The sequence below is a fragment of the Conger conger genome, chromosome 14 (genome assembly GCF_963514075.1).
Source record: "Conger conger chromosome 14, fConCon1.1, whole genome shotgun sequence".
Taxonomy (NCBI): domain Eukaryota; kingdom Metazoa; phylum Chordata; class Actinopteri; order Anguilliformes; family Congridae; genus Conger; species Conger conger.
The window spans coordinates 10,546,353-10,567,171 of record NC_083773.1 but is presented as its reverse complement, the minus strand read 5'-3'; the positions used below and the strand labels follow the sequence as shown (position 1 = coordinate 10,567,171).

Sequence of the window (20,819 nt, the reverse complement as noted above, 5' to 3'; positions counted from 1 at the left end):
AAAAAAATAATAGGGCAGATGGACACACACACACACACACACGATGGCAAGATTTATCCATTACACTGAAAATAATGAATGCAAATCCAAGTGTTCTCCACGGACATACATAAATTCACTTCTGATCCATTTTAAAGGGCAGAAATGAGAGATCTACTGAAGCAGGAACCCCCATGTCGAAACAGGACTGCTCCCATGCTTGCATACGAGTGACTGCAGGTATTGATTCAGGAATCTGCATACCCAGAGGCTGTTTAAGCTCCGTGCTCTTGAGTAAATGAGCAAACAGCATCTGGCAATACAATTTGTGTCACGCTTAGCGTAGGGTTTAATATGGAACGGTTCACCTCCAGTAATAACGTAACAGAGTGAGGCTGTTTTCGGGCTCCAGGAAGTGCCACAACCCGACTGTGTCACCCCGGTTACGTGAGTCACCTGGGCAACCGTCAATTCTCCCAGCATCCTCCAGGAGTGGTCTCTAGGAAACGGGCCGCAGCGATGGACCTCAGTCTAGCAGAGCATTGGTTGCACACGTCTCTTAAAGCACCACCCTTCAAAAATGACACTGTTTACACTTTCGATTTGTGCGATAAACAGAATGAGACAGAAAACAGGGCCAGGCGTTAAAACGAGAGTAATTAGCATACAGCTTCTCCGGGTCTCTAGTGGGTTCTCTTGAGACGGCACAAATAGTGTTGTCTCTAGTGGCCTGTCCTAGCTTCTTGAAATGGATCATGGGACTTGTGTCACTAACAAGGGAGTACCCACTTCACATGTCACTTTGGTATCTGTTCATGACTGACTGCAGAGAGTTTCACTTGATCTTACCTTGATCCCATTTGCCGGTAACCTGCAGTAGGCAAAGCCCTGTTAACAGTGCTGAGACATCAGCCCACACTTTGGTCTTATTTTTATTATGTTCTAGGTTAGTGAATTTTTACACACAGTAATATACCCAAGAGTACAGATTGAGTTGCTTCAGTTCAGACCCTTGTTTTTTAACACCTAATTCCTAGCGGTGTTCATGCTTTAACCAATGACGAAGTGCCTAATAAGTGTGAAAGCATGGCAGGTCGTTTTGTTTATGGATTTGACAGCCCTCAGTTCCCCAATAAATAAAAACTGAAACTCCTTCCTTTTCAGCAGCTTCCCGGGCATATACAGCACTGTGACCCACTGGCAGCCCTCAATTGCTCATTTGTGTTGCTTGTAGACAAACTGCTTAAAAGGCAAACGCACAGAAAGACTCCAGATGAACGCATTGTTCCGTATCTTACAGCTTAGTGTGAACGCTCCCTGAGCTTAAACCGGTTTCCCATGCAGAGAATTTTCCTTTTCTTTCCTTAATTTAAATTATTCAGACAATTGGCACGTTTTCCAGCCAGTGGCATCCCCCCTCTGACACATGAATAATGAACGGATGCTTTTTTTAAACCGTTGCATCACTGTAACCTTCAAACACGTAAAGGTCACTGTTCAGAGCCATTAAACCATTTATTTTTTTGTTATTGAACCTGAGCATTGTTTTTTTTTTTCACGTCTTCACAAAGAAATTCAAGTTATTTTTCATTGTCCCAAGAATGTTCTATAAAGCCAGCCAGGCTCACCTGTTAGCAACAGGCCACTGCACAACTAAATTATAACTAATAGCATGTAATATTTCAAAATGAATGGCTACATTCATTTTGAAACATTAATTATATACCGTAGGACAAAAAAATCGTTTTTTAAAACAGACTTTACATTATTTGCTGTTGAGCATTTGGAGTCTTATATTGTAGGTTACAATGACTGCAAAAACAGAGTTTGAAATTTAGTACTAGCTCCAAACAATGCATTTGACGAAAGCGCTGTCGGACTTTGAGGGTTAGGTGGAATAGGATCGTTCTTTGAATTGTGCTAAAGCATGCAAAAAAAGTTAAACAAAGAAAACAGCACCTGTTTCTGAAAGACAGTTGCCATGGTAGCATAACTGTGAAATATGGAGCGAAAATGGCCTTGGGATATCTTGTCACTGACTGACACATGCCTCATTGCAAGTAAGGATGCAGTCACAGAGAACTATTCCTCCACCTTTAAAAACAGGAAAACAATGACTTCATACACTGAGATTGTCATCCACTTAGGAGGTAATGCCTCAGAAAGTCTCAGGTTTCTGGGATAACTGATGCTCTTTCAGCATATGCTCCAGCATGTGTGTATGTATGTGGGAGTTGGGAAGATTAACATGAAACAAATTAATCCCTCATCTTTATCCAAAACTCACGGGTGACTGGGACCTGCAATGCTGTTCTTAACAAGTGTTTTAGTCTTTTAATGAGACTAAATTCTCTCAAGCAGAAAACATTAGCTCGTTTGAAGTTAGTTCTTGCTTGACAAGTGAAATTGGCTCACCTCGTTGGCAAATCTTCGAATGAGTCAACCCGTTTCACCTCAGGCAAAATTATGTTGCCCTATCTAGCGAAAACTTTTAAAAAGTAACATTTATGTCTCAACATAGGACTAAAATATTTGCTAAGACTTTTTCACTTTCTCACTGGTCCTATTAGGCTCAGTGCACGATTGAGACGAGGGAAAAGGGATTTGTGTATTATTGCTGTCTGTGAGCTGCAAAGTCAAAATGGGGCTCAAAGCTGTTAGCATCAGTATACAACAGTCAGGCTGGTTTAATGCTACTGTATACTATTATCAATGATACCCAACACTCACAGGGGCATATGAGATGTTCTTCTTTTAGTATAATATGGTTAGTATGATGTCTGCTATGATCTTTGGGATATACAAAAGATATATAGATCTACTGCAAATCTGTCAATACTAGTGTAGTAACCTTCTGAAAAAAACTGCTCAAGCTAGGTTTTGAAACAGCTGGTAGCAGGTTGACCAGCTCATACCCAATTAGACCAGCTTTACTGTATGACCAGGCAGGCCATGCTGGTTGACCAGCTCATACTCAGCTATGACCAGCTTGACCAGCTCAATTTTCAAGCTGGTCAAGTCAGCATAGCTGGATTTTACAGGGTATTGTATTAGTACCTCAACCAATTGATTCTCTGTGGTTTCATTTAACTAACTATCTTGTTCATACAGTATCTCCCTTATATAAATCCTCTCTGAGACAGCTATAGGTATACTATATTGACTGTATCCCACATCCCTACTGTTGTATTGGTAGCATCTCTGTGGTTTCATTGAACTAACTATCTTGTTCATACAGTATCTCCCTTATATAAATCCTCTCTGAGACAGCTATAGGTATACTATGTCGACTGTATATCCCGCATCCCTACTGTTGTACTGGTAGCAGAGTAGCGTGTTAGCATCGGCGTTCTATCCACGGGTAAGTCGGTGAGTCAGCGGCAGTGCCCACTGAAGCAGCGGTGGAGGGTTTTTTTTCATTTGATAATGTTAGCGCACTACCGGCAGGCTGCAGAGTGGCAGTGGGAAGATTGCAGGGAAACAGCTCTTTCGGTAAGAGCTCACCCCTGAAAGGAGGAGGGGGAGCCGCGGGTCTCCCGGCTGCTGGGTGTGATTGAGGCGCTGTAGTCTAAGAAGTGAACTGTGCCGAGCATCTGACGCGCAGAGCTGCTCCTCCAGTCTCTCTGTCAGAGCACCGAGGCAGGGGAGAAGACACAGCATAGAGCCGTTTTCATCACGGGGGCGAGGTCTCCTACACTGCCGAAAATACCAGCGCGCACAGTTAGCAGGCATGACTCTAGGACATATAGAGACTCAGTGAGCACTTTATTAAGTTTTTTTTTGACTTATTGAGTCTTCTGCTGCTGTAGCCTGTCCACTTAGAGGTTTGACTCATTCCTGCTCTTCTGCATACCACTGTTGTAATGTGTGGTTATTTGCAATACTGTCTCCTTCCTGTCAGCTTCGACCAGTCTGACTGTTCCCCAAACCTCTCTCATTAACAGCGTGTTTCTGCACGCAGAACTGCTGCTCACTGCATGTTTTTTTTTTGGGGGGGGGGGGGGGGGGGGGGGTTCACACCATTCTCTGCAAACATTAAAGACTGTTGTGTGTGAAAATCTCAGGAGATTAGCTGTTACAGAAAAACTCAAACCAGCCTGTCTGGCACCAACAATCATGCCACGGTCAAAATCACGGAGATTATATTCTCCCCCCAATCTGATGGTTGATGTGAACATTAACTGAAGCTGCTGGCCGTATCTGCATGGTTTTATGCATTGCAGTGCTGCTACAGGACTGGCCGATTAGATAAGCGCAAGAATAAGTAGGTATACTTTCCTAATAAAGTACTCAGTGAGTGTATATACAGGCAGATATATATGCAATGTATGAACATAGGTACTTGATACGAGAATGTATGTGTGTGTGCGTGTGTGTGTGTGTGTGCATGTGCACATGCATTAGAAGGTAAAAGTACATGGGTACATTTGAAAAATGTTTAATTTAATTTAAGTTTAAATATTGTTATGGGCCAAGCGCACTTTGTAATATGCGTACTGTGGTGTGGTGCATCTCCACATGGATTCCTGTCAGGTTCTTCAGCTCATGGAGCTGAGGACGGTAGCACTGGGCTCATTCAGCTGCACTGCGAGGGAACAGCAGTACTGTGTGAGCCTCTCGCTCATTAACATGGAGGATGGGGAAAGACAGGAGAGCCGTAATGGCAGCCTGGAGCAGAACTACAAGCAGCCCTGTGCCTGGGGCATGAGCATACAGGAGGCCATTTTCACAAAAGCACCCGCTATGTCATCATCCACACTGCCACCAAGTGTGAGCGCGTTCAGAATCATTATGTATTTGTACATTTTTCATTCTTAAACTTAAATTTAAAAGTGATATATACTGTACATAAATATAAATACATATACATATACATATGTATGTATACTCAATACTCAATACTCAATACATTATAGACATATACACAGATTAAATATTATTGTTGTGTATTGGATATTACATGTCAGGATATATCTGGAAGCATGATAGGCATTTTCAGACAGGAAGGAGGGACGATCTCTGCAGCCCGGATGACTGATCAGACTCGTCTGACCAGTTTGAGAGCCATGGGATGGGTGGGTAGGGATCAGGAAGGGGAAAGACAGTGCACCTGGCACTTTAAGCTTCATCCTCATTTAATAAGGCTGCTCAAAGGCTTATGCAGTACCTCAGCCATCAACGCGCCCTGGACGAGTGCTGTAAACACAGGGACACAGGGTGTGGGGGCAAATCCCTTCCAATAAATCGCAAAACTCCAGCAACTCCAGCTCCTAGTCCTATCTGACAGACTCCTCACTCATCACTAAGGTACAACTCCAGCCCTGTGGGACTCCTTCGACATCTTAAATAAGGACAAATGTGGCCGCAATCAAATGTCCCAGTTTACAGCAAGTGCTGATTAACGCTTGCTCTTCCTCTTTTAGCTTCTGATATGGTAATTACGTCTTGGCTGTTTGGCACCCCTGTGACTCGGCTCTCTGCAGCGTGAGCGTGCATGTGTGCCCGTACAGTACCTATAGTGCGCACGTATACCCGCAAAGTCCTTATTCAGCATGCGTCACGGAGATAAACAGCAGAGAACTGTGTCCCCATCAGGAGGTGAAAAGGTAAAACAATGACACAGTACATAGTGTATGTACATATACTATGTGTGTATGCCGTGCACATCAAAATAATACGAGCATGGTGCTGTAACATTTGCCCTTGCAATGGTGACTTTCAGCACAACCTGAATACAGAGCCTTGGTTGGACAGGTAAGAAAAACAGTGTGAGACACATAGAAGTGATGAGAAAATGATGGCAATGGGAAGCAAGAAAGGGGGTTCGATCAAATCACTAAGTAAGGAGTAAGAAGGGGCTTTCTGACAGCAAGGTGTGTGTGTGGGGGGGGTTGATGAGACAGAGAGAGACATAAGAAGGAGATAGAAGAGAGAAAACACTAGTTGGAGATTGTGCTGACTCACTGCAATCAGAATGAGCAGGGCTGCGGCGACATTAAAGCGCTCTGTGGCTCTCCTTCTGAAGGACAGTGTGCCACTTATCTGCATGAGGCAAGCTGTTCTAATGCACACATCCCACCACCATCTTCTGGATGAGGCAGAGGGTGGATCAGTAACCTGGTTACAAAATACATAATTCAATTTCATCCTGATATCAGGATGTATTTTTGCACAGAGTTGTTAATATGTGTAATAGCTTTCCAGGTCATGCGGTACAGGCAGATAGTCTTTGAGCATTCAAGTCCAGGTGCAGTGTGGGATACTCTCTAGTCTGAAGGATAGGCTTAGATGGGCTGAATGACAGAGTGTAATCATTATACATTATTTTATTCATATTCAAACAAGGTCTGCTGATTAATGGTGCATATTATCTAGCAATAACAATGTTTGTATTCTATGAGCACTCCCAAAAACGCTTCCATCGTACGTCTTCTCAGTGTTAATGACAATGATGCCCTTTGAGACGCACTTGAATGCCCTGTCCGCAGGCTGAGGGATGCAGCCAATGCACCAGCTCCCTCCTGCACTGCAGCCCACTGGCTGAGGCAGCAGGCCTTCACAGCACATCCATGGGGAGGGCACACCAATGTGGCGAGAGAGAGATCGCCTGAGTCCGAGGTGGGATTAGAACCCCGGCCTCTCACTCGTCCAAATATATGTTGGACGAACGCATTATGGGTCAGCTAAAGACGAAGTCGCCTCTAGCCGAGGGCAACGACATTCTTTTGAATTTGAGGGTTATGTCATCAGGGAGCGTTGTTGCGGTAACCTACTACCAGCCATCGCTTTCACTGAACTTCACTGTGCCAGAACAAACCCTGCTACACTAGCATGGGACAGGCACAGTGAGCTGAACGGGGGTCAGGTAGGAGAGCTGATTGAGGCAGTCTGGGTGACCATGGCATGGGCCTCCATCCCCCATGAAGCCGCAAAATGACAAAGATGGAATCTTCAAGAATCCTTTCTCTCCACTGCCAACATCAAATCAACTCGATTTTATTTGTACAGTGTTTTTTCCACAAAGAACTGTCACAAAGACACTTTACAGAGTAACAGAAGGAGAATTGAGCAAACACCACGCCCAAATAGCAAGCAGTGAGGCAAAAAGCCCTCCTCAAAAAATACATTATTTACACGGTCGATTGTTAATGTCTGAAACCAGGCTGATTACTAATGTCTGAAACCAGGAAGATTTTCATTGCGGTTCAGGCCCGAGCTAAGAGTCAGCTGTATGAGAGGAGAAACAATTACACCTGGCAGAAGAGACCTTTACCAGCAAGCATTCAAATGACCATCTCCTACTAGCCAGTGATTGATTGTTTGTAAATAGACTCTAAGATGATTCTCTCTGCACTCCATTAAATCAAACAGGCCTCTCTGAGATATTGACTCTGTAGCAAGATTACAGGTCTTTAAATATTTCTTCAGAAAAAACATTGTTGGCAGAATTAAGCAGAGAAATGGTATAGACAGCCATAGTTTTTCTTTATCCACTTTGGAGTAGTGTCAAAACAGTCTACCATTGTGCTCTAGTGTTCTTTCGATGTGCTTGTCAAATACTAAAAATACTTTGTTACTCTGAAAAAGATTTAGGAATTTACTGTACACAAAGCAGGGTGGAAATATTTTGAAAATGAACTGTATTTCATTACTTTATTTACATTTGATATAAACACAGAGTAAGGTTTCCTCTGCAGCCCTGAAGAGAATGCACCCTGGCACAACAGCATTATGTTTCACCAGAGCCAGAATATGGCAGCCTTCCAAAAACGAAAAAGAAACATGTCAGCTAGGCGGAGTCATTCATTTCAAAATTATTTTAACACGTATTCTGGCATGGCATTCAACCTCATACCATCTTCTTCTTAAAAGGAAATTCCTGGCAGGCCAGTCCCCTACTAAGGAAGAAACAGCTCTGTTTATCTCATGCTGTTTCAGATCAACACAGGGCTGTCGCAATTAAGAGAGCAGCACAAATCTGCCATTTCAAGAGATCACATGTAAACTCACCAGGAACTACAAATGTTCTATGCATTCCTGCTACTACATGCAAGCTAGCCATGAACCACTAGCCAGGCACCACCGAGGTTCTATGCACTCATTCCATTGAGTCATGTCTTGCAGAGAGGTCGATACTTAGAATGCGACTACAGCAGCGAGGAACAAGGAAAGCACAGGAAAAATGGCGGATTTCTTTTATACCCTTTTTATATGAAATGGAACTCCATAAAGAATATAGCTGATATGAAACTAAAAGAGATTTCCCTCAAATGCAGCTGGGTTTCTACTCCCACATCGACCCACTCCCTGTCCCTAAAAGCCCTACAGTAGCTGTGGAACTAACAAGCTCAGTAATCACAGAGACAAAGGGAGCAACCTCGTTTGGCTTCAGAGGGATGCCTCTGTCGCGGGCCACAAACAAGTAGCAGAGAGCTGAGACAGAGCTGTAGGTGTGGGCGAGAGACGCCCTAACCTCACGGGTAATGAGGGAGCTCCGGCCAGAGGGAGCAGGTCATGACAAGCAGCACCTGCCTGGAGCTCTAGAGGAAAGACTGTGGGGAGGGGAGGAGTCAGAAGACAGGCAGTGGGGAGGGGAGGAGTCAGAAGACAGACAGGCAGTGAAGAGGGGAGGAGTCAGAAGACAGGCAGTGGAGAGGGGAGGAGTCAGTAGACAGATGCAGTGGAGAGGGGAGGAGTCAGTAGACAGACAGGCAATGGAGAAGGGAGGAGTCAGAAAACAGGCAGTGGTGAGGGGAGGAGTCAGTAGAGAGACAGGCAGTGGAGAGGGGATGGAGTCAGTAGACAGACAGTGGAGAGGGGAGGAGTCAGTAGACAGACAGGCAGTGGAGAGGGGAGGAGTCAGTAGGCAGACAGGCAGTGGAGAGGGGAGGAGTCAGTAGGCAGACAGGCAGTGGAGAGGGGATGGAGTCAGAAGACAGGCAGGCAGTGGAGACAGGATGGAGTCAGTAGACAGACAGTGGAGAGGGGAGGAGTCAGTAGGCAGACAGGCAGTGGATAGGGGATGGAGTCAGAAGACAGACAGTGAAGAGGGGAGGGGTCAGAAGACAGACAGTGGAGAGGGGAGGAGTCAGTAGACAGACAGGCAGTGGAGAGGGGAGGAGTCAGTAGGCAGACAGGCAGTGGAGAGGGGATGGAGTCAGAAGACAGGCAGTGGAGAGGGGAGGAGTCAGTAGACAGACAGGCAGTGGAGAGGGGAGGAGTCAGTAGACAGACAGGCAGTGGAGAGGGGAGGAGTCAGTAGACAGACAGGCAGTAGAGAGGGGATGGAGTCAGAAGACAGGCAGTCGGGAGGGCAGGAGTCAGTGGACAGACAGGCAGTGGAGAGGGAAGGAGTTAAAGTAGGCAGACAGTACAGAAGTGAGGGGTCAAATCAGACCATGTGAGTTGTGCCATGTGTAGAAGAATACATCTAACATATTTATTGGTCATAATATGAACCAAAGTCACCCTACTCATGACCACAACACCCCCAGAATATCTCTCTCTATCTTTCTCTCTCTCACACACACACACACACACACGCATATGCAAATACATGCATTAGCCTTCCCTCCCCCTGCCCTATGTCTACTGGAGCCCTGACTCAAACAGATGTGCCACTTCAGCTTTCAAAGGACAAGGAGCAGCTTTGAAGCTGAGATTGAAGGGGACCAGAGGTGGGCAGCATGGCATTGCTCTGCCCCAACACCACCCCTCCCAACCCCACGCTGCTCTGGCCCTTCTGCCGCAGAATGTTCTAGAGCCTGCTGAGGAGCAGTAGGAAGCCAGATTATCAGGTGATTGCATTGTGTCTGAACACATTGTAGACATATGGCACCGGATCGCCTACTTCAGAGTCAGTGCCATGGCAACATCTCCCTACCAATCACCACACATTCAAGGGGCATTAATCCCCAAAAGGACATGCCATTTTAATCAGCTGTGTTTCTTGTATTTGTATAATTTTGCATCTATCATTGTTCAATCTCAAATGAAAATCTCCCCAAACAATTTGAAAGGCACATCTGCTGTAGCTACAGTTCATTCATGTGGTCTGACAAGGGCTCATAATAATGCATATTTTGAGACCTGAGGTTCTAACAGACAATTTTCAGGTTAGTGTTATAAATGTGTTATTTATAGGGCAATTTGATAGGATTTTAATAGTGTGCTTTTATAGTACTTTAAGGGTTTCTGCCATTTTGATCTCTGAAGAACAGCCCTGCATTCTAGTTTTCTTGCTTAGGATGTGAAAGCTTTGAAGCTCAGTATCTCAAAACTACTCAGAACGCAGACATAACCTTATAATTCCAAGATCACGATTCTGTAGGTAGCTACCACATTGCTGCGCTTCAGTACTATGAAAACCTGAACCATTGTTTTGTGGTAGCTACTTGTTTATACTTACACTATGTTAATAGTCTCTTCACATTTTCCTCATATCGATAACATGTATTTACTGTTGAATAAGATCCTATTCTGTGTTTCAGCATAATGCAGGCCAATGGGTAAAGAGATGAAAATATAATTGCTGGAAAAGAGAAGCTTCCATTGTGACAGTTAATTTGAGTTTACCCTTCTGGTGACATAAAATACAAGTACAAAATAAACTACTAAAAACAGATATTGCTTCATAACAATTATCACCTAGCAGAAAACATGTCGTTTTACTTATGTATTAAGCGGAAATGACAACAGATAGCTACAGCCGATATAGTGAAGCAAATTATATGGTGGAGCAGCAAGTTAGACAGGAGCTTCAATAAAATTGTTCACTCATCGACGTCATGCGAATGATTTAAGACCGTCTGACATGCAATTATCAGCCTCAATTCGAGAAAACCAACTGGACAAGTTTAAATGTGGGAAATGGGTCCATCAACTAGTCAGACACTTTACCTGACACCGGGCTATAAGCCATCACTGTTGCTTTTCAGGACAGCGTTATCAGCACTAACCATGGCGGACAGAGCTTTGTAAAGGCCGATTACTCACTGCAGACAAAGCTCACTGACCCTGACCACACATACTTTCCATTGTGCCGAGTGTATGGCACATACTCTTGCGCCATGTTCATAAACATGCTAAATAGGCGGCAGTCTTTTGTGGAGAGCATCATTGTAACACCGGCAGAGTGTTCGCAAAAACCGTTACATACTGTATTGTCATCCGCAGCGCACAAGGACAGGGACTTCCAGAAGTGTGTAAGCGCAGAGTTTGGACCGCTCCTCTGCGCAAACCTGCCTGAACACGCTGACAGGAGGAAAATGCATTCTGACCGTTGTACTGGGTGTTTATATTCTTTCAGCGCCACCAAAATGCCTCTCGTCCGTCTCCGCCCTTCCCACTTCAGCCGCAGTGGTTTCTTAACGTTGCAGCTTGGATCAAAGCCACGCCAGGGCTAAATACCTCAGCCCTCCTGTCACACTGATCCACCTTCCATCCACGCTCAGCCCTTTTCAGCAACATCAAACAGACTAGCCCTGCTTGTTTTTCCACAAAACAGAGCAGGGCCGCAGTGAAGACTTGACTTAACATGCCACAATTGAGTGGCGCATGTGTGTGTGTGTGTGTGTGTGTGTGTATGTGTGTGCATGCATGCACATGTGTGTGTGTGTGTGTGTGTGTCTTTGTCTATCTGAATATTGCTGATTGTATATCTGCAGTACTCGGTTGAAGTGGAATAGCAACTTCCACACTGTTGTCATCCCCCCCCCCCCCCCCCCCCCCCCCGGAATTGGACTGGAGAATCCAATTTACTTCAAGAGCAAGATGGAGACCAATTCCACCCTTGGATGAAAATTGAATCCATCCTTTGCTTTCATGAAATGTTGTGCAAAATTACATTGGTGGCCAGTTTATGGCTTGTTAAATCTCCTCTTGCACAGGTTTGTCATTGTGAATTTTCTACCAGATACACCAGTGACAAACAATGACTGCAAAAACACAAAGTGAGCAGAAACAGTGGAAATTCCACTGCAAGCACATGCAGAGTGTGAAATACAAAAGATGCTTGAGGGTTTAATGCAAGGAATGTCATGGGCAAGACCACACCCCTCCCTTGCCATTTGCCTTAAATTGTGCATTAACTTCAATATGTACACTCAGTGAGCACTTTGTTAGATAGACCTCTACACCAGCTTGTTAATGCCAATATTTAATCAGCCAATCATATGGCAGCAACTAAATGCATAAAAGCATCCAGACATGGTCAAGAGCTTCAGCTGTTGAAACTCACATTTATTTTTATAACTAAGCACTGGCTAAATTGAAATTATTTTGTGGTTTGTGAACTATGCTATGTAACCTGCATGCGAAGCCTAGCATCTGTTGCAACATCTTTGCATCTCTCTACCAGCTACACTTGTACACTTCTTACTCACTCAAGAGCATTATTGATGCCAGAAAAGCTTAAATAAAAATGGTAGCCTGCAAATATAGTCAAGTCTTTATAGTCTGTAGGAAAATATATCTTATATTATGAGTGTATTCTTTACATAAGCTTTCCAAGTCCAGTGCATTCTAGGACTATATATAAATAAAGTATATTTACCCCTTGATTAAATCAACAATCTTGTGCTTAATTTTGACTTAAATTAAAGTGTGACCTTTTCAGCACAAACAAGTGAATGCATACATATTGTCACCACTGAACAAATGTTTGCATTTATAGAAATTAAAATGTAATTAAGTAAAAATGAAACTAAATTAAAAATTAAAAAGTCACATTTCAGCTTAAATAAATACTGTAATCAGCAGAGCTGTGGCATGGGTTTAACCATGAAGAGTCAGGTAGTCAGAAATCCTCAAAATGCACAGAAAGCCTGCTATCTCCTGCAGTCCCGAGCAATGACTTCCGGCTTTCATCATACAGGATGCAATCTATTGGCTATGACGGGAATACTTAGTGTGTGAGGTGTTGCATTTGGAGAAGAGACATGAAAAGGGTTTCTTATTTTTTTTACATAGATGCATTATTGATGCAATATTCATCTCAAGGCCAACTCTTCAAGGCCACTGGGCATGGTAAAAGGCTCTTGAGGTCTAGGACAGTAAATTGCTTGGTTTCTTAAGCTGTCTTAAAAGAGCAACTGGTATAGATGTGGAGATGCTGTATGCCAGAAGTACATAACCACAGTACACCACAGCTGCATTATCACCAACCAGGCCTTCTCAGGCCCATCCCTAGAGACCCACAATCCAACAGCTCTCTTAACACTCTCAGATCCAAGGAAGGGCGATCAAATCAATAATTAGTTGAATCGGGTAGTTTAAGTGCTAGGTTTGAATGAAAGCCAGCAGACACTGCAGTTTTGCTGTATCTGAATGTAGTATACCCGACTAAAGCAATTAATGGCTGCCACTACTAAATTATAGCAAATTGTCTTAAGTTCATGGAAGAACAGACTCAGCTGAGATAGCATCCCTTGTAGAGGTCTACATTGGGCTAGAAATGAGGCCCGAACCAGGCTAAGCCCAACATCTTTATGGCCCAACCCGAACCTACCCAATAAGCTCAATTCAAACTGAACTCAACAGAGCCTGATTGCTGAAGCCAACAATACCATACAGCACAATAGACAATAAATGCAGCATTTCCCACAGGAAAGCTGTCAGTGACATGGATGATTCACAACAATGGCGCAAAGCCAATTTTTAAAACATGTTTTCTCTCCGGTTAAGTATGACGTCAAGTCTGTCACTTGCACCTCTGCAAACAACAGCTCTTTCCTTCAGTAGATGTTAGCTTAAAGTATGTTCAAAAAAAGAGGAATTATTGATATATTAATGTTTGTAGGCCTCATGACCAGAACTGGCTAGCCAGCTAGATTAAGTACCGTTTTTCCTTCTGTTAAATGTGATACACCTGTCGCTGTTTTTGTTGATCAGAACCGGGCTAGCCAACTAACACGTCGGGTTTAGGTCAGGATGCAGTCCTCTAATTCCTGATATAATGAGAAAGACACTCTGGTCACTGCTGCTGCTGAAACATGGCCACCCTGTCTGGCTGACTCGATCACTCACATCAAACATCTGACGATGTTTGAAAATTGTTTACGCAGCATTCTAAAAGTCAATATCCCTCCTGGGACCTTTTCCTTCCAAACCGCAGAGATAGCATCTGACCAAAACTGGCCGAGTCTCACTGTGGAGAAGGACTAGACGTTTCAGCTGGAAATGTCCTGCTGCAGACAAAGCCTCAAGCAACAGCAAAGTATGTTCGTATCCGACTGCTTCATTCAACATGGCTATGTGTACAAGCCACAGAACCAATATTAGGCCTCTGTAGCACATTTCACATCTACAGGGTTACACATTAAACAAAGCTATGAATTTTTAAAATCCCTTTGTATTCAGTGGAAAATGCATCAATGCAATGCCATGTTAAGATATTAAAAACCGTGATAATCACACGTGAGAATACACTGACATAAAACAACACACATTATTATATTGCAACTCTATCACCGAACACTAAATCCCACTCCAACCCACAAGACTGCATGCAATAACAAGGAAGTAATTTACTCTTGTGATACTTGCTTACCGTGTGAAATGTACTTTCGTAATTCACTTTGGCAAAAGGCACCTGCCAAATAATTAATCTAGAAATTTAGACTTTCTACATAGTGTGTCAACTCATAGCTGGTCAATAAAATATTACATCAAAAAATGTATTAAATTATTTAAATAAAATAATACAGAAATAATTCTCACTTTGTGTTAGCCCAAAGAAAACAAACCTGTTCAAATCAGAAACATAGAAACATAGCACAATTCACTTTGGCAAGTGTGGAAGAAGGTCAGCAAGCTTGATGATGATCGCTTAGTCATGATTACCATCCTCTCTCAACCTGCCAAAATCAATTCCCATTTTTCCCACCTCCCTCCCCCCTTGTGGGCTTCCCTGTCTTAACTATGATAATCCTGATATTCATGGATTTAAACATGCACCAGGTCAGCCCACCCAACCATGTGAGTTGTGCCATATGCAGAACAATGCATCTAACATATGTTTTGGTCATAATATGAACCAAAGTCACCAGACTCATGACCACAACACCCCCAGAATATAGCTCTCCCTATCGGTACTCTCTTTCTCTCTCACACACACACGCACACGCACACGCACACACACACACACACACACACACACACAGACTTTTGGAGCATCCATTCTTCAGCTGCTATTAGGCTACTTATACCCAGCCTCCCGCTTTGCAGCTTTATAATTGGCTATAGCCGCCTCGCCGACTATGTTTGTTATGGGAGGTCTCGTTTACGCAGGAACAGGGTAAGACCGAAGCTGTCAAATATAAAAGCATGTCATGAGCAAAAGGTCCGAGAGGGAGTACTGAAAATCGCTGTACCTTATTTTGTCTCATGACAGAGGTTGGCTCCCAGCTATGGTATAGGCTAGCAGAGAATCAGTATTATCTGACCTACGCCATGCACCAAGCGCCCGACCTTTTTCTATAATAGGCTATTTAGCAACCCCTACCCAGAAAGGTTTCGAGATTTCGATGTGCTCAAAGCAAAGACCATCGTGCAAGCGCACAGCTTTCCAATAGGAATACACAATAGAACCTCACTACCCTTGGTAATTTGTCGATATACCAAAACGTTTCACAGTATCGCATTATAATGTACTGCATACTTCCAATATAACAGAAGACAACGCAGCGCGCACACAATATAGAGACAATTCCTTTAAATAAGGCGTAACAGGCAAAGCTACCCTTCCGCTCCAGGCGAATGCAACACGCCCCTGCTGACACAGTATTCCATGATGTCCACTCAATAGAACATTACTAACACATCCACCACATAGCAGAAAGGGAAATTATCGGAAAGAACTGAAAATTAACGAAGACAGAACAATGCAATTGCAGCAGTGTCGTGCTTTACCAGTGTCCTGTAGCAGAAGCACAGCGTCATTTAAAGAGAATAGTGGTTTACTGGGAAATTAGGGATGTTTCGTATCATTGGAAACAATGCGACGCACGAATAAAATAAATAAAACATAGCTCCGATGCAGGCTATATTGGCACTTACCTTGCCAGATCTGACTGTCAATCACTCGTCCAGATGTGGACCATTGAGGTTACAGGGGGCACAACCAGCAAATGAATCCAACACCGCCACCGCCCCGTTGCTTCTTTTCCCTGACAAGGGAGATGGTGCTCGAGATTGTAAGAGCTGCGAAAGCGAGTGTGAGCAAGAGAAGCAGAGCGAAAGAGGGAGGGACAGGACGAATTAGAGAGGCAGGGAGGGAAAGAGGCGTTTTCGCAGGTCTCGATATTCTTCGGAACGTCAGTGTGTGTGCCCGAGTGCATTAAAATGCATTTGACAGCCTCCGCCTCAACATAGCAAACGGCTACGATTTTGACACCTCTCCGAGTGCGCACTTAGGGCTGTTTTAGCCATGATGATTGCCATTGGTTTGCCCGAAACGAACAGCCTTTTTTCTTTATACTGCAGTGGGCAGTGTACACTCAAGAGCGCAGCCTGCTCATCGCTTTATATAGTAGCCTATAGTGCTCTGCTGCTATTAGCTGAATCCACGTGAGTCGTTCATGCATCATTTAAAACCTTGAGAATGCCTATAATACAAATTATTCAAAGCAAAGAAACACCGTGTAAACATAACACCCACGAAGGAATTATTGTAATATTTCCACAGTCTGACTGAAGAGGGAGGCCTATAAACAATACAGACATTGAGTGCGTCAGAACAGTGGGTTTACTGGTTTATATGAGAGTTATGGCCAACCTACACGTTATGTAGTTATACCCAATCACAATTTGAAATGCACGTGTTGAGGAGGCAAATGGGCACTAATTGAAATTAGAATAGCTATCAAGTTCAGAAGAATAGCCTTTATTCTGCTTTGTCTGAATCAGAAGAAGGGAGATTTTACACTGACAACTCACCATGTCCTAAGTAAATAAAAATGCAGTTGCTGCTGTGTGTTTACCTTCAAAGTCTGTGGAAAAGTACAACTTGCAGTTAAGAGGGGCAGCAAGAGCAGAAAGAGATGCACTTGCAACTGGCAGATATGCTGACAAATGAATGGGAAGGGTACATATGAAGGCTGAATTGGAAGTATTAACCCATTTATGGTGATCAGATCTGTCCTTAGGATGCAGAGCACCACTTGTACCTCAGTCAAAGTAAAAGACCACTCTGGGTAGTTCCTTTGGAACTAGAGATAGCCCCTACAGCTTCAGATGAAATATATTTCTCTATCCTTTATACATATCTTTTTGAAAGGTGTCTAATCTGAAGGCAGTTCTCCTTGGTTTATGCTTATGCAACAAACGTTGAAGGGGGTATATATATTATGTATGCAGCTGAGAGGATACAAGTACAGACATACACACACACACAGTACCGGTAGTTGAGCTCCAGAGACTGTCAGCTGTATGGTCTCCATCAGTGTTTACCTGGCTAGCCCTCTGTATGTCCGGGCTGGAGCAGGTAGTGGGCCATCCCCTGTCAGCCGATAGGGAGTGGAGACGGGCGTAGGGTGGACGAGAGTGCTGTATCGGCCTTGAGTGAGGTCACATCCTCCAGCCAGAGGACAGAGAGAAGGGCTAATGCTTCAGTGAATAAGAAAACAAGCAGGTCTGAGATAGCGGCACTAGGTGTAATCTGCCAATGCAAATAGCTACCAGACGGGAGAAGTGTGTTATGTTGTGATTTAGATGTCAATCAGGGTTTATGAAGATGTGGTATAAATGAAGGCTTATGCCTCAACCAAAATGCTCATACTCAGGAGAGCCAAGATGCCCATTTGAAGAGTAGGTATTTCATAGCATCTTCAACCCTTCACCAACTTCCTTTAAATATGAATGACCATGACATTTTCTGCAGGGCTGCAGCATACAATTATATCTGAAATTGTCTGTGAATGCAAGATCAAGGACGAACTTTAAGGGGAAAAGTATGGGGGGGGGGGAGGGGGGTCTAAGCATTTTTAGTGTTTCTTCATCTGAGAAGATCTTTAATGGGTTGAATGTTTTGAAATTTATCAAGCTGAAAGACATCAGAAAATCTTGTGCACTGTGGCATGCTTTTATCCATCCAGGGAGTATTTAACTGCAGGTCTCGTTACAGATTTGCACAACTAAAGATTTGTGCAGTTACATTAAACCCACACCACAACATAAAGAAAATCTCATTGAAATGATTAAAACCAGTAAAAATGAGAAGAAAAAAAAATCAAACACATTAGGACCTGTTGGATATCATTAGGTATATAATTACATATATATCATGTCATATAATATACAGTATGTTTATTGTATATAAAAAGAAAAGAGACTGGTACTTATCATGCTTCTCATGCTAAAACAGAAAGGAAACGGATGAAGTTATAGCAGTTCCTCTGTGCCAGTCTAAAATCCTATACCCCAGCAATTCTGCCACTTTCAATTACGCTAGAGGTTAGCACAAGTAAGTCAGCAGTTAGAAAAGTAAAAATACAGTGGTATATGTCCCCTCCTCTTGTGCATGCCTATGTGTGGGAGGTTTGAGGGAGCTTAGAGGGATTGGAAGAAGCTCCTCCCCGCCTCTGTTCAGCCTGCAATGGCGCCCGTTTTCACAGTTATGTTCGAATAGCTCAAATCACACAGGGTTTGTGTCACACCCCGCTCCACCCACCCATACAAACATGCCTTTTATTTTTAATCACTGACAACTGTAATGAGTCCACTGCTAACATTTCAGAGGCCAAGATCACCATGATCATTATCTGACACAAATTGTGAAGCTATTTTATGCCTACTTACTCCAATACCCAGTGTCTTGCAAGTTGTCTTAATTGTCATTAAAAACCTTGGTCATTTTAACCCAATCCATCTGTACAGCACGATCGCAAAGGCTGCCATTTCCTGTGTTTCCTTTATCTTATGCTGCAACAAGCTGATGCTGCTCACACACATTTGAACAAGCCACTTCAGCACTTTTTGTGATATTTGTCTCTTGGCACTTGAATGTTAAAATTCACTTTGTTCTGGTAGTTATTCATGATAGGTAGTTATTCACCTCCATTTAATATCTGAGCACCAAAAAGCTCTTGAAAACTTTAATTCAGACAGGGTTTGTGTGTGTTTGTGTGATTTTCAGTGTCTTCCCTTAGTTTCTCTGCTCCTCAATATCCGATGGTATTTTTGTTAAGTAGTAGTCTAGGTAGGGAACAATACAATTCAGATACAAGAACTGAATGCTGTCTGACTGTGGTGAGCATTACGCTGCAATATTTCAGCGCACTGGTTATGGGTATGCACTTTGTTGTATGTTGCTCTGGATAAGAGCGTCTGCCAAATGGCATTAATGTAATGTAATGTAATGTAATGTAATGTAACACCTTCCTACAGCTGCATCTCAAGAGCAAGTGAAGAGCAATGCATTCTCCCCGAATGGTCCTCACAACACAATCGTCCTCACAAGGATAGGAATCTCACAGAATGGTCCTCACAACACAATCGTCCTCACAAGGACAGGAATCTCGCAGCCCAGAGAAGCATGCATCATACGGGTCTATCTCCCCCTCCCCATCTCTTTCTCTGTATCCCTCTCCCATCCCTCCTTCATATTGATATTTGGCAGAGAGAGGGGTGCACTGCAGAATACAGAACTGCTGAAACAGATTATTCTAATTAGACTCTGATCTCTTTGTTATTAGTAGTTATTTTTGACAGAACATAGCAGAGACTGAAAATTAATGGATCAGTCACAAGCTGACAAATAAGTAGAACTCCTGTTGTAGGTTGTTAATGCATTCTAATTGCACTTAATTTAAATATTAATAGTGCCAGTTATCTGTTATTCTCAGAAAGGGCTGAAATGAAGTTTCACTTTGACCCAACTGTTGGCATCCCTTCTTTGGCTACCCATCAAACTGTTTATTGACTGAATATGCATCTCATTCTACCTGTCTGACCTTTATTTCCCTTACCTCAGAGTTTTTGCCTCTTGATCCTTGGCTGTAACACTAAGATGTTGAACTCCGCTATAAGCATTTTCATTGTTTTATTTTAGAATTTGATTATTTAGAATGGATAGCATTGGAACATTTCAGGCCAAAGGCCTTCAAGATGAACTCGTACATTAGAGACCCCGGTGTAGTGAGGGGCCCCCTTTGGCCAAGTCCAGAGGTGCATTCAAGACAGCGTTCGTGGCGAACTATGTTTGCAGCAAACGGTTACTGTTTAACCATTTTAAATGAACATTGCATTTAATTTGCCACATTTTTAATACAAATGCATGCGACTTGAGTCTAATAATTTGTTGCTTACCTGCGATTTATTTTTAAAGTAAGAACAAACACTACATTGCTTAAAGTATATTATAACAGCCAAATAATTTGTCCTCTCTGCATTTTCCCCATCAGCAGACATTTTTGTTCCAGACACACTACCTTTTCCAACTATTAGCTAACATTAGCTAATGTTCGTGTCGAACAGAAATAAGTTTGAATATGTTGGCCAACGTTAGCCAATGTTCGCCATCAATGAACTTCACACGTCAGGTGCACAAAATGGCTGTGTCTGAATGCACACTACACACTACACCCTACTGTATATATGTAGCCTATCATTCAGTGTACATAAGGCAGCTTTAGTATATGAGTAAAATGTAAGATGGCATATATTCGGACATACTAGGTCGGCATGGAACGCCGCCATTTTAAGCACAGTGACAGCTAGTTGAAGCCACTTTGTGAGAGGAAAAAAGATTTCAAACTTAAATATATCCATTGACTATTGACCATTGGCATAATTAAAGGTAATACTTGCATTTAAATTGTTCAACCCTTTTGCCGCTTTGATTT

The 20,819-nt window shown here is 43.1% G+C and overlaps 1 protein-coding gene across 10 annotated transcripts in view; it reads right to left on the bottom strand.

Annotated features, from left to right (window-relative positions):
- Positions 1-16,279, bottom strand: part of si:dkey-178k16.1 (band 4.1-like protein 1) — a 79,514-nt gene extending 63,235 nt beyond the window's left edge. For all 10 annotated transcript variants that reach the window (XM_061218559.1, XM_061218566.1, XM_061218564.1 and 7 more), the window contains exon 1: positions 16,036-16,279. The gene's annotated coding sequence lies outside the window, so the exon portion shown is untranslated. The remainder of the gene's footprint in view (positions 1-16,035) is intronic.
- Positions 16,280-20,819: the final 4,540 nt, after the last annotated feature.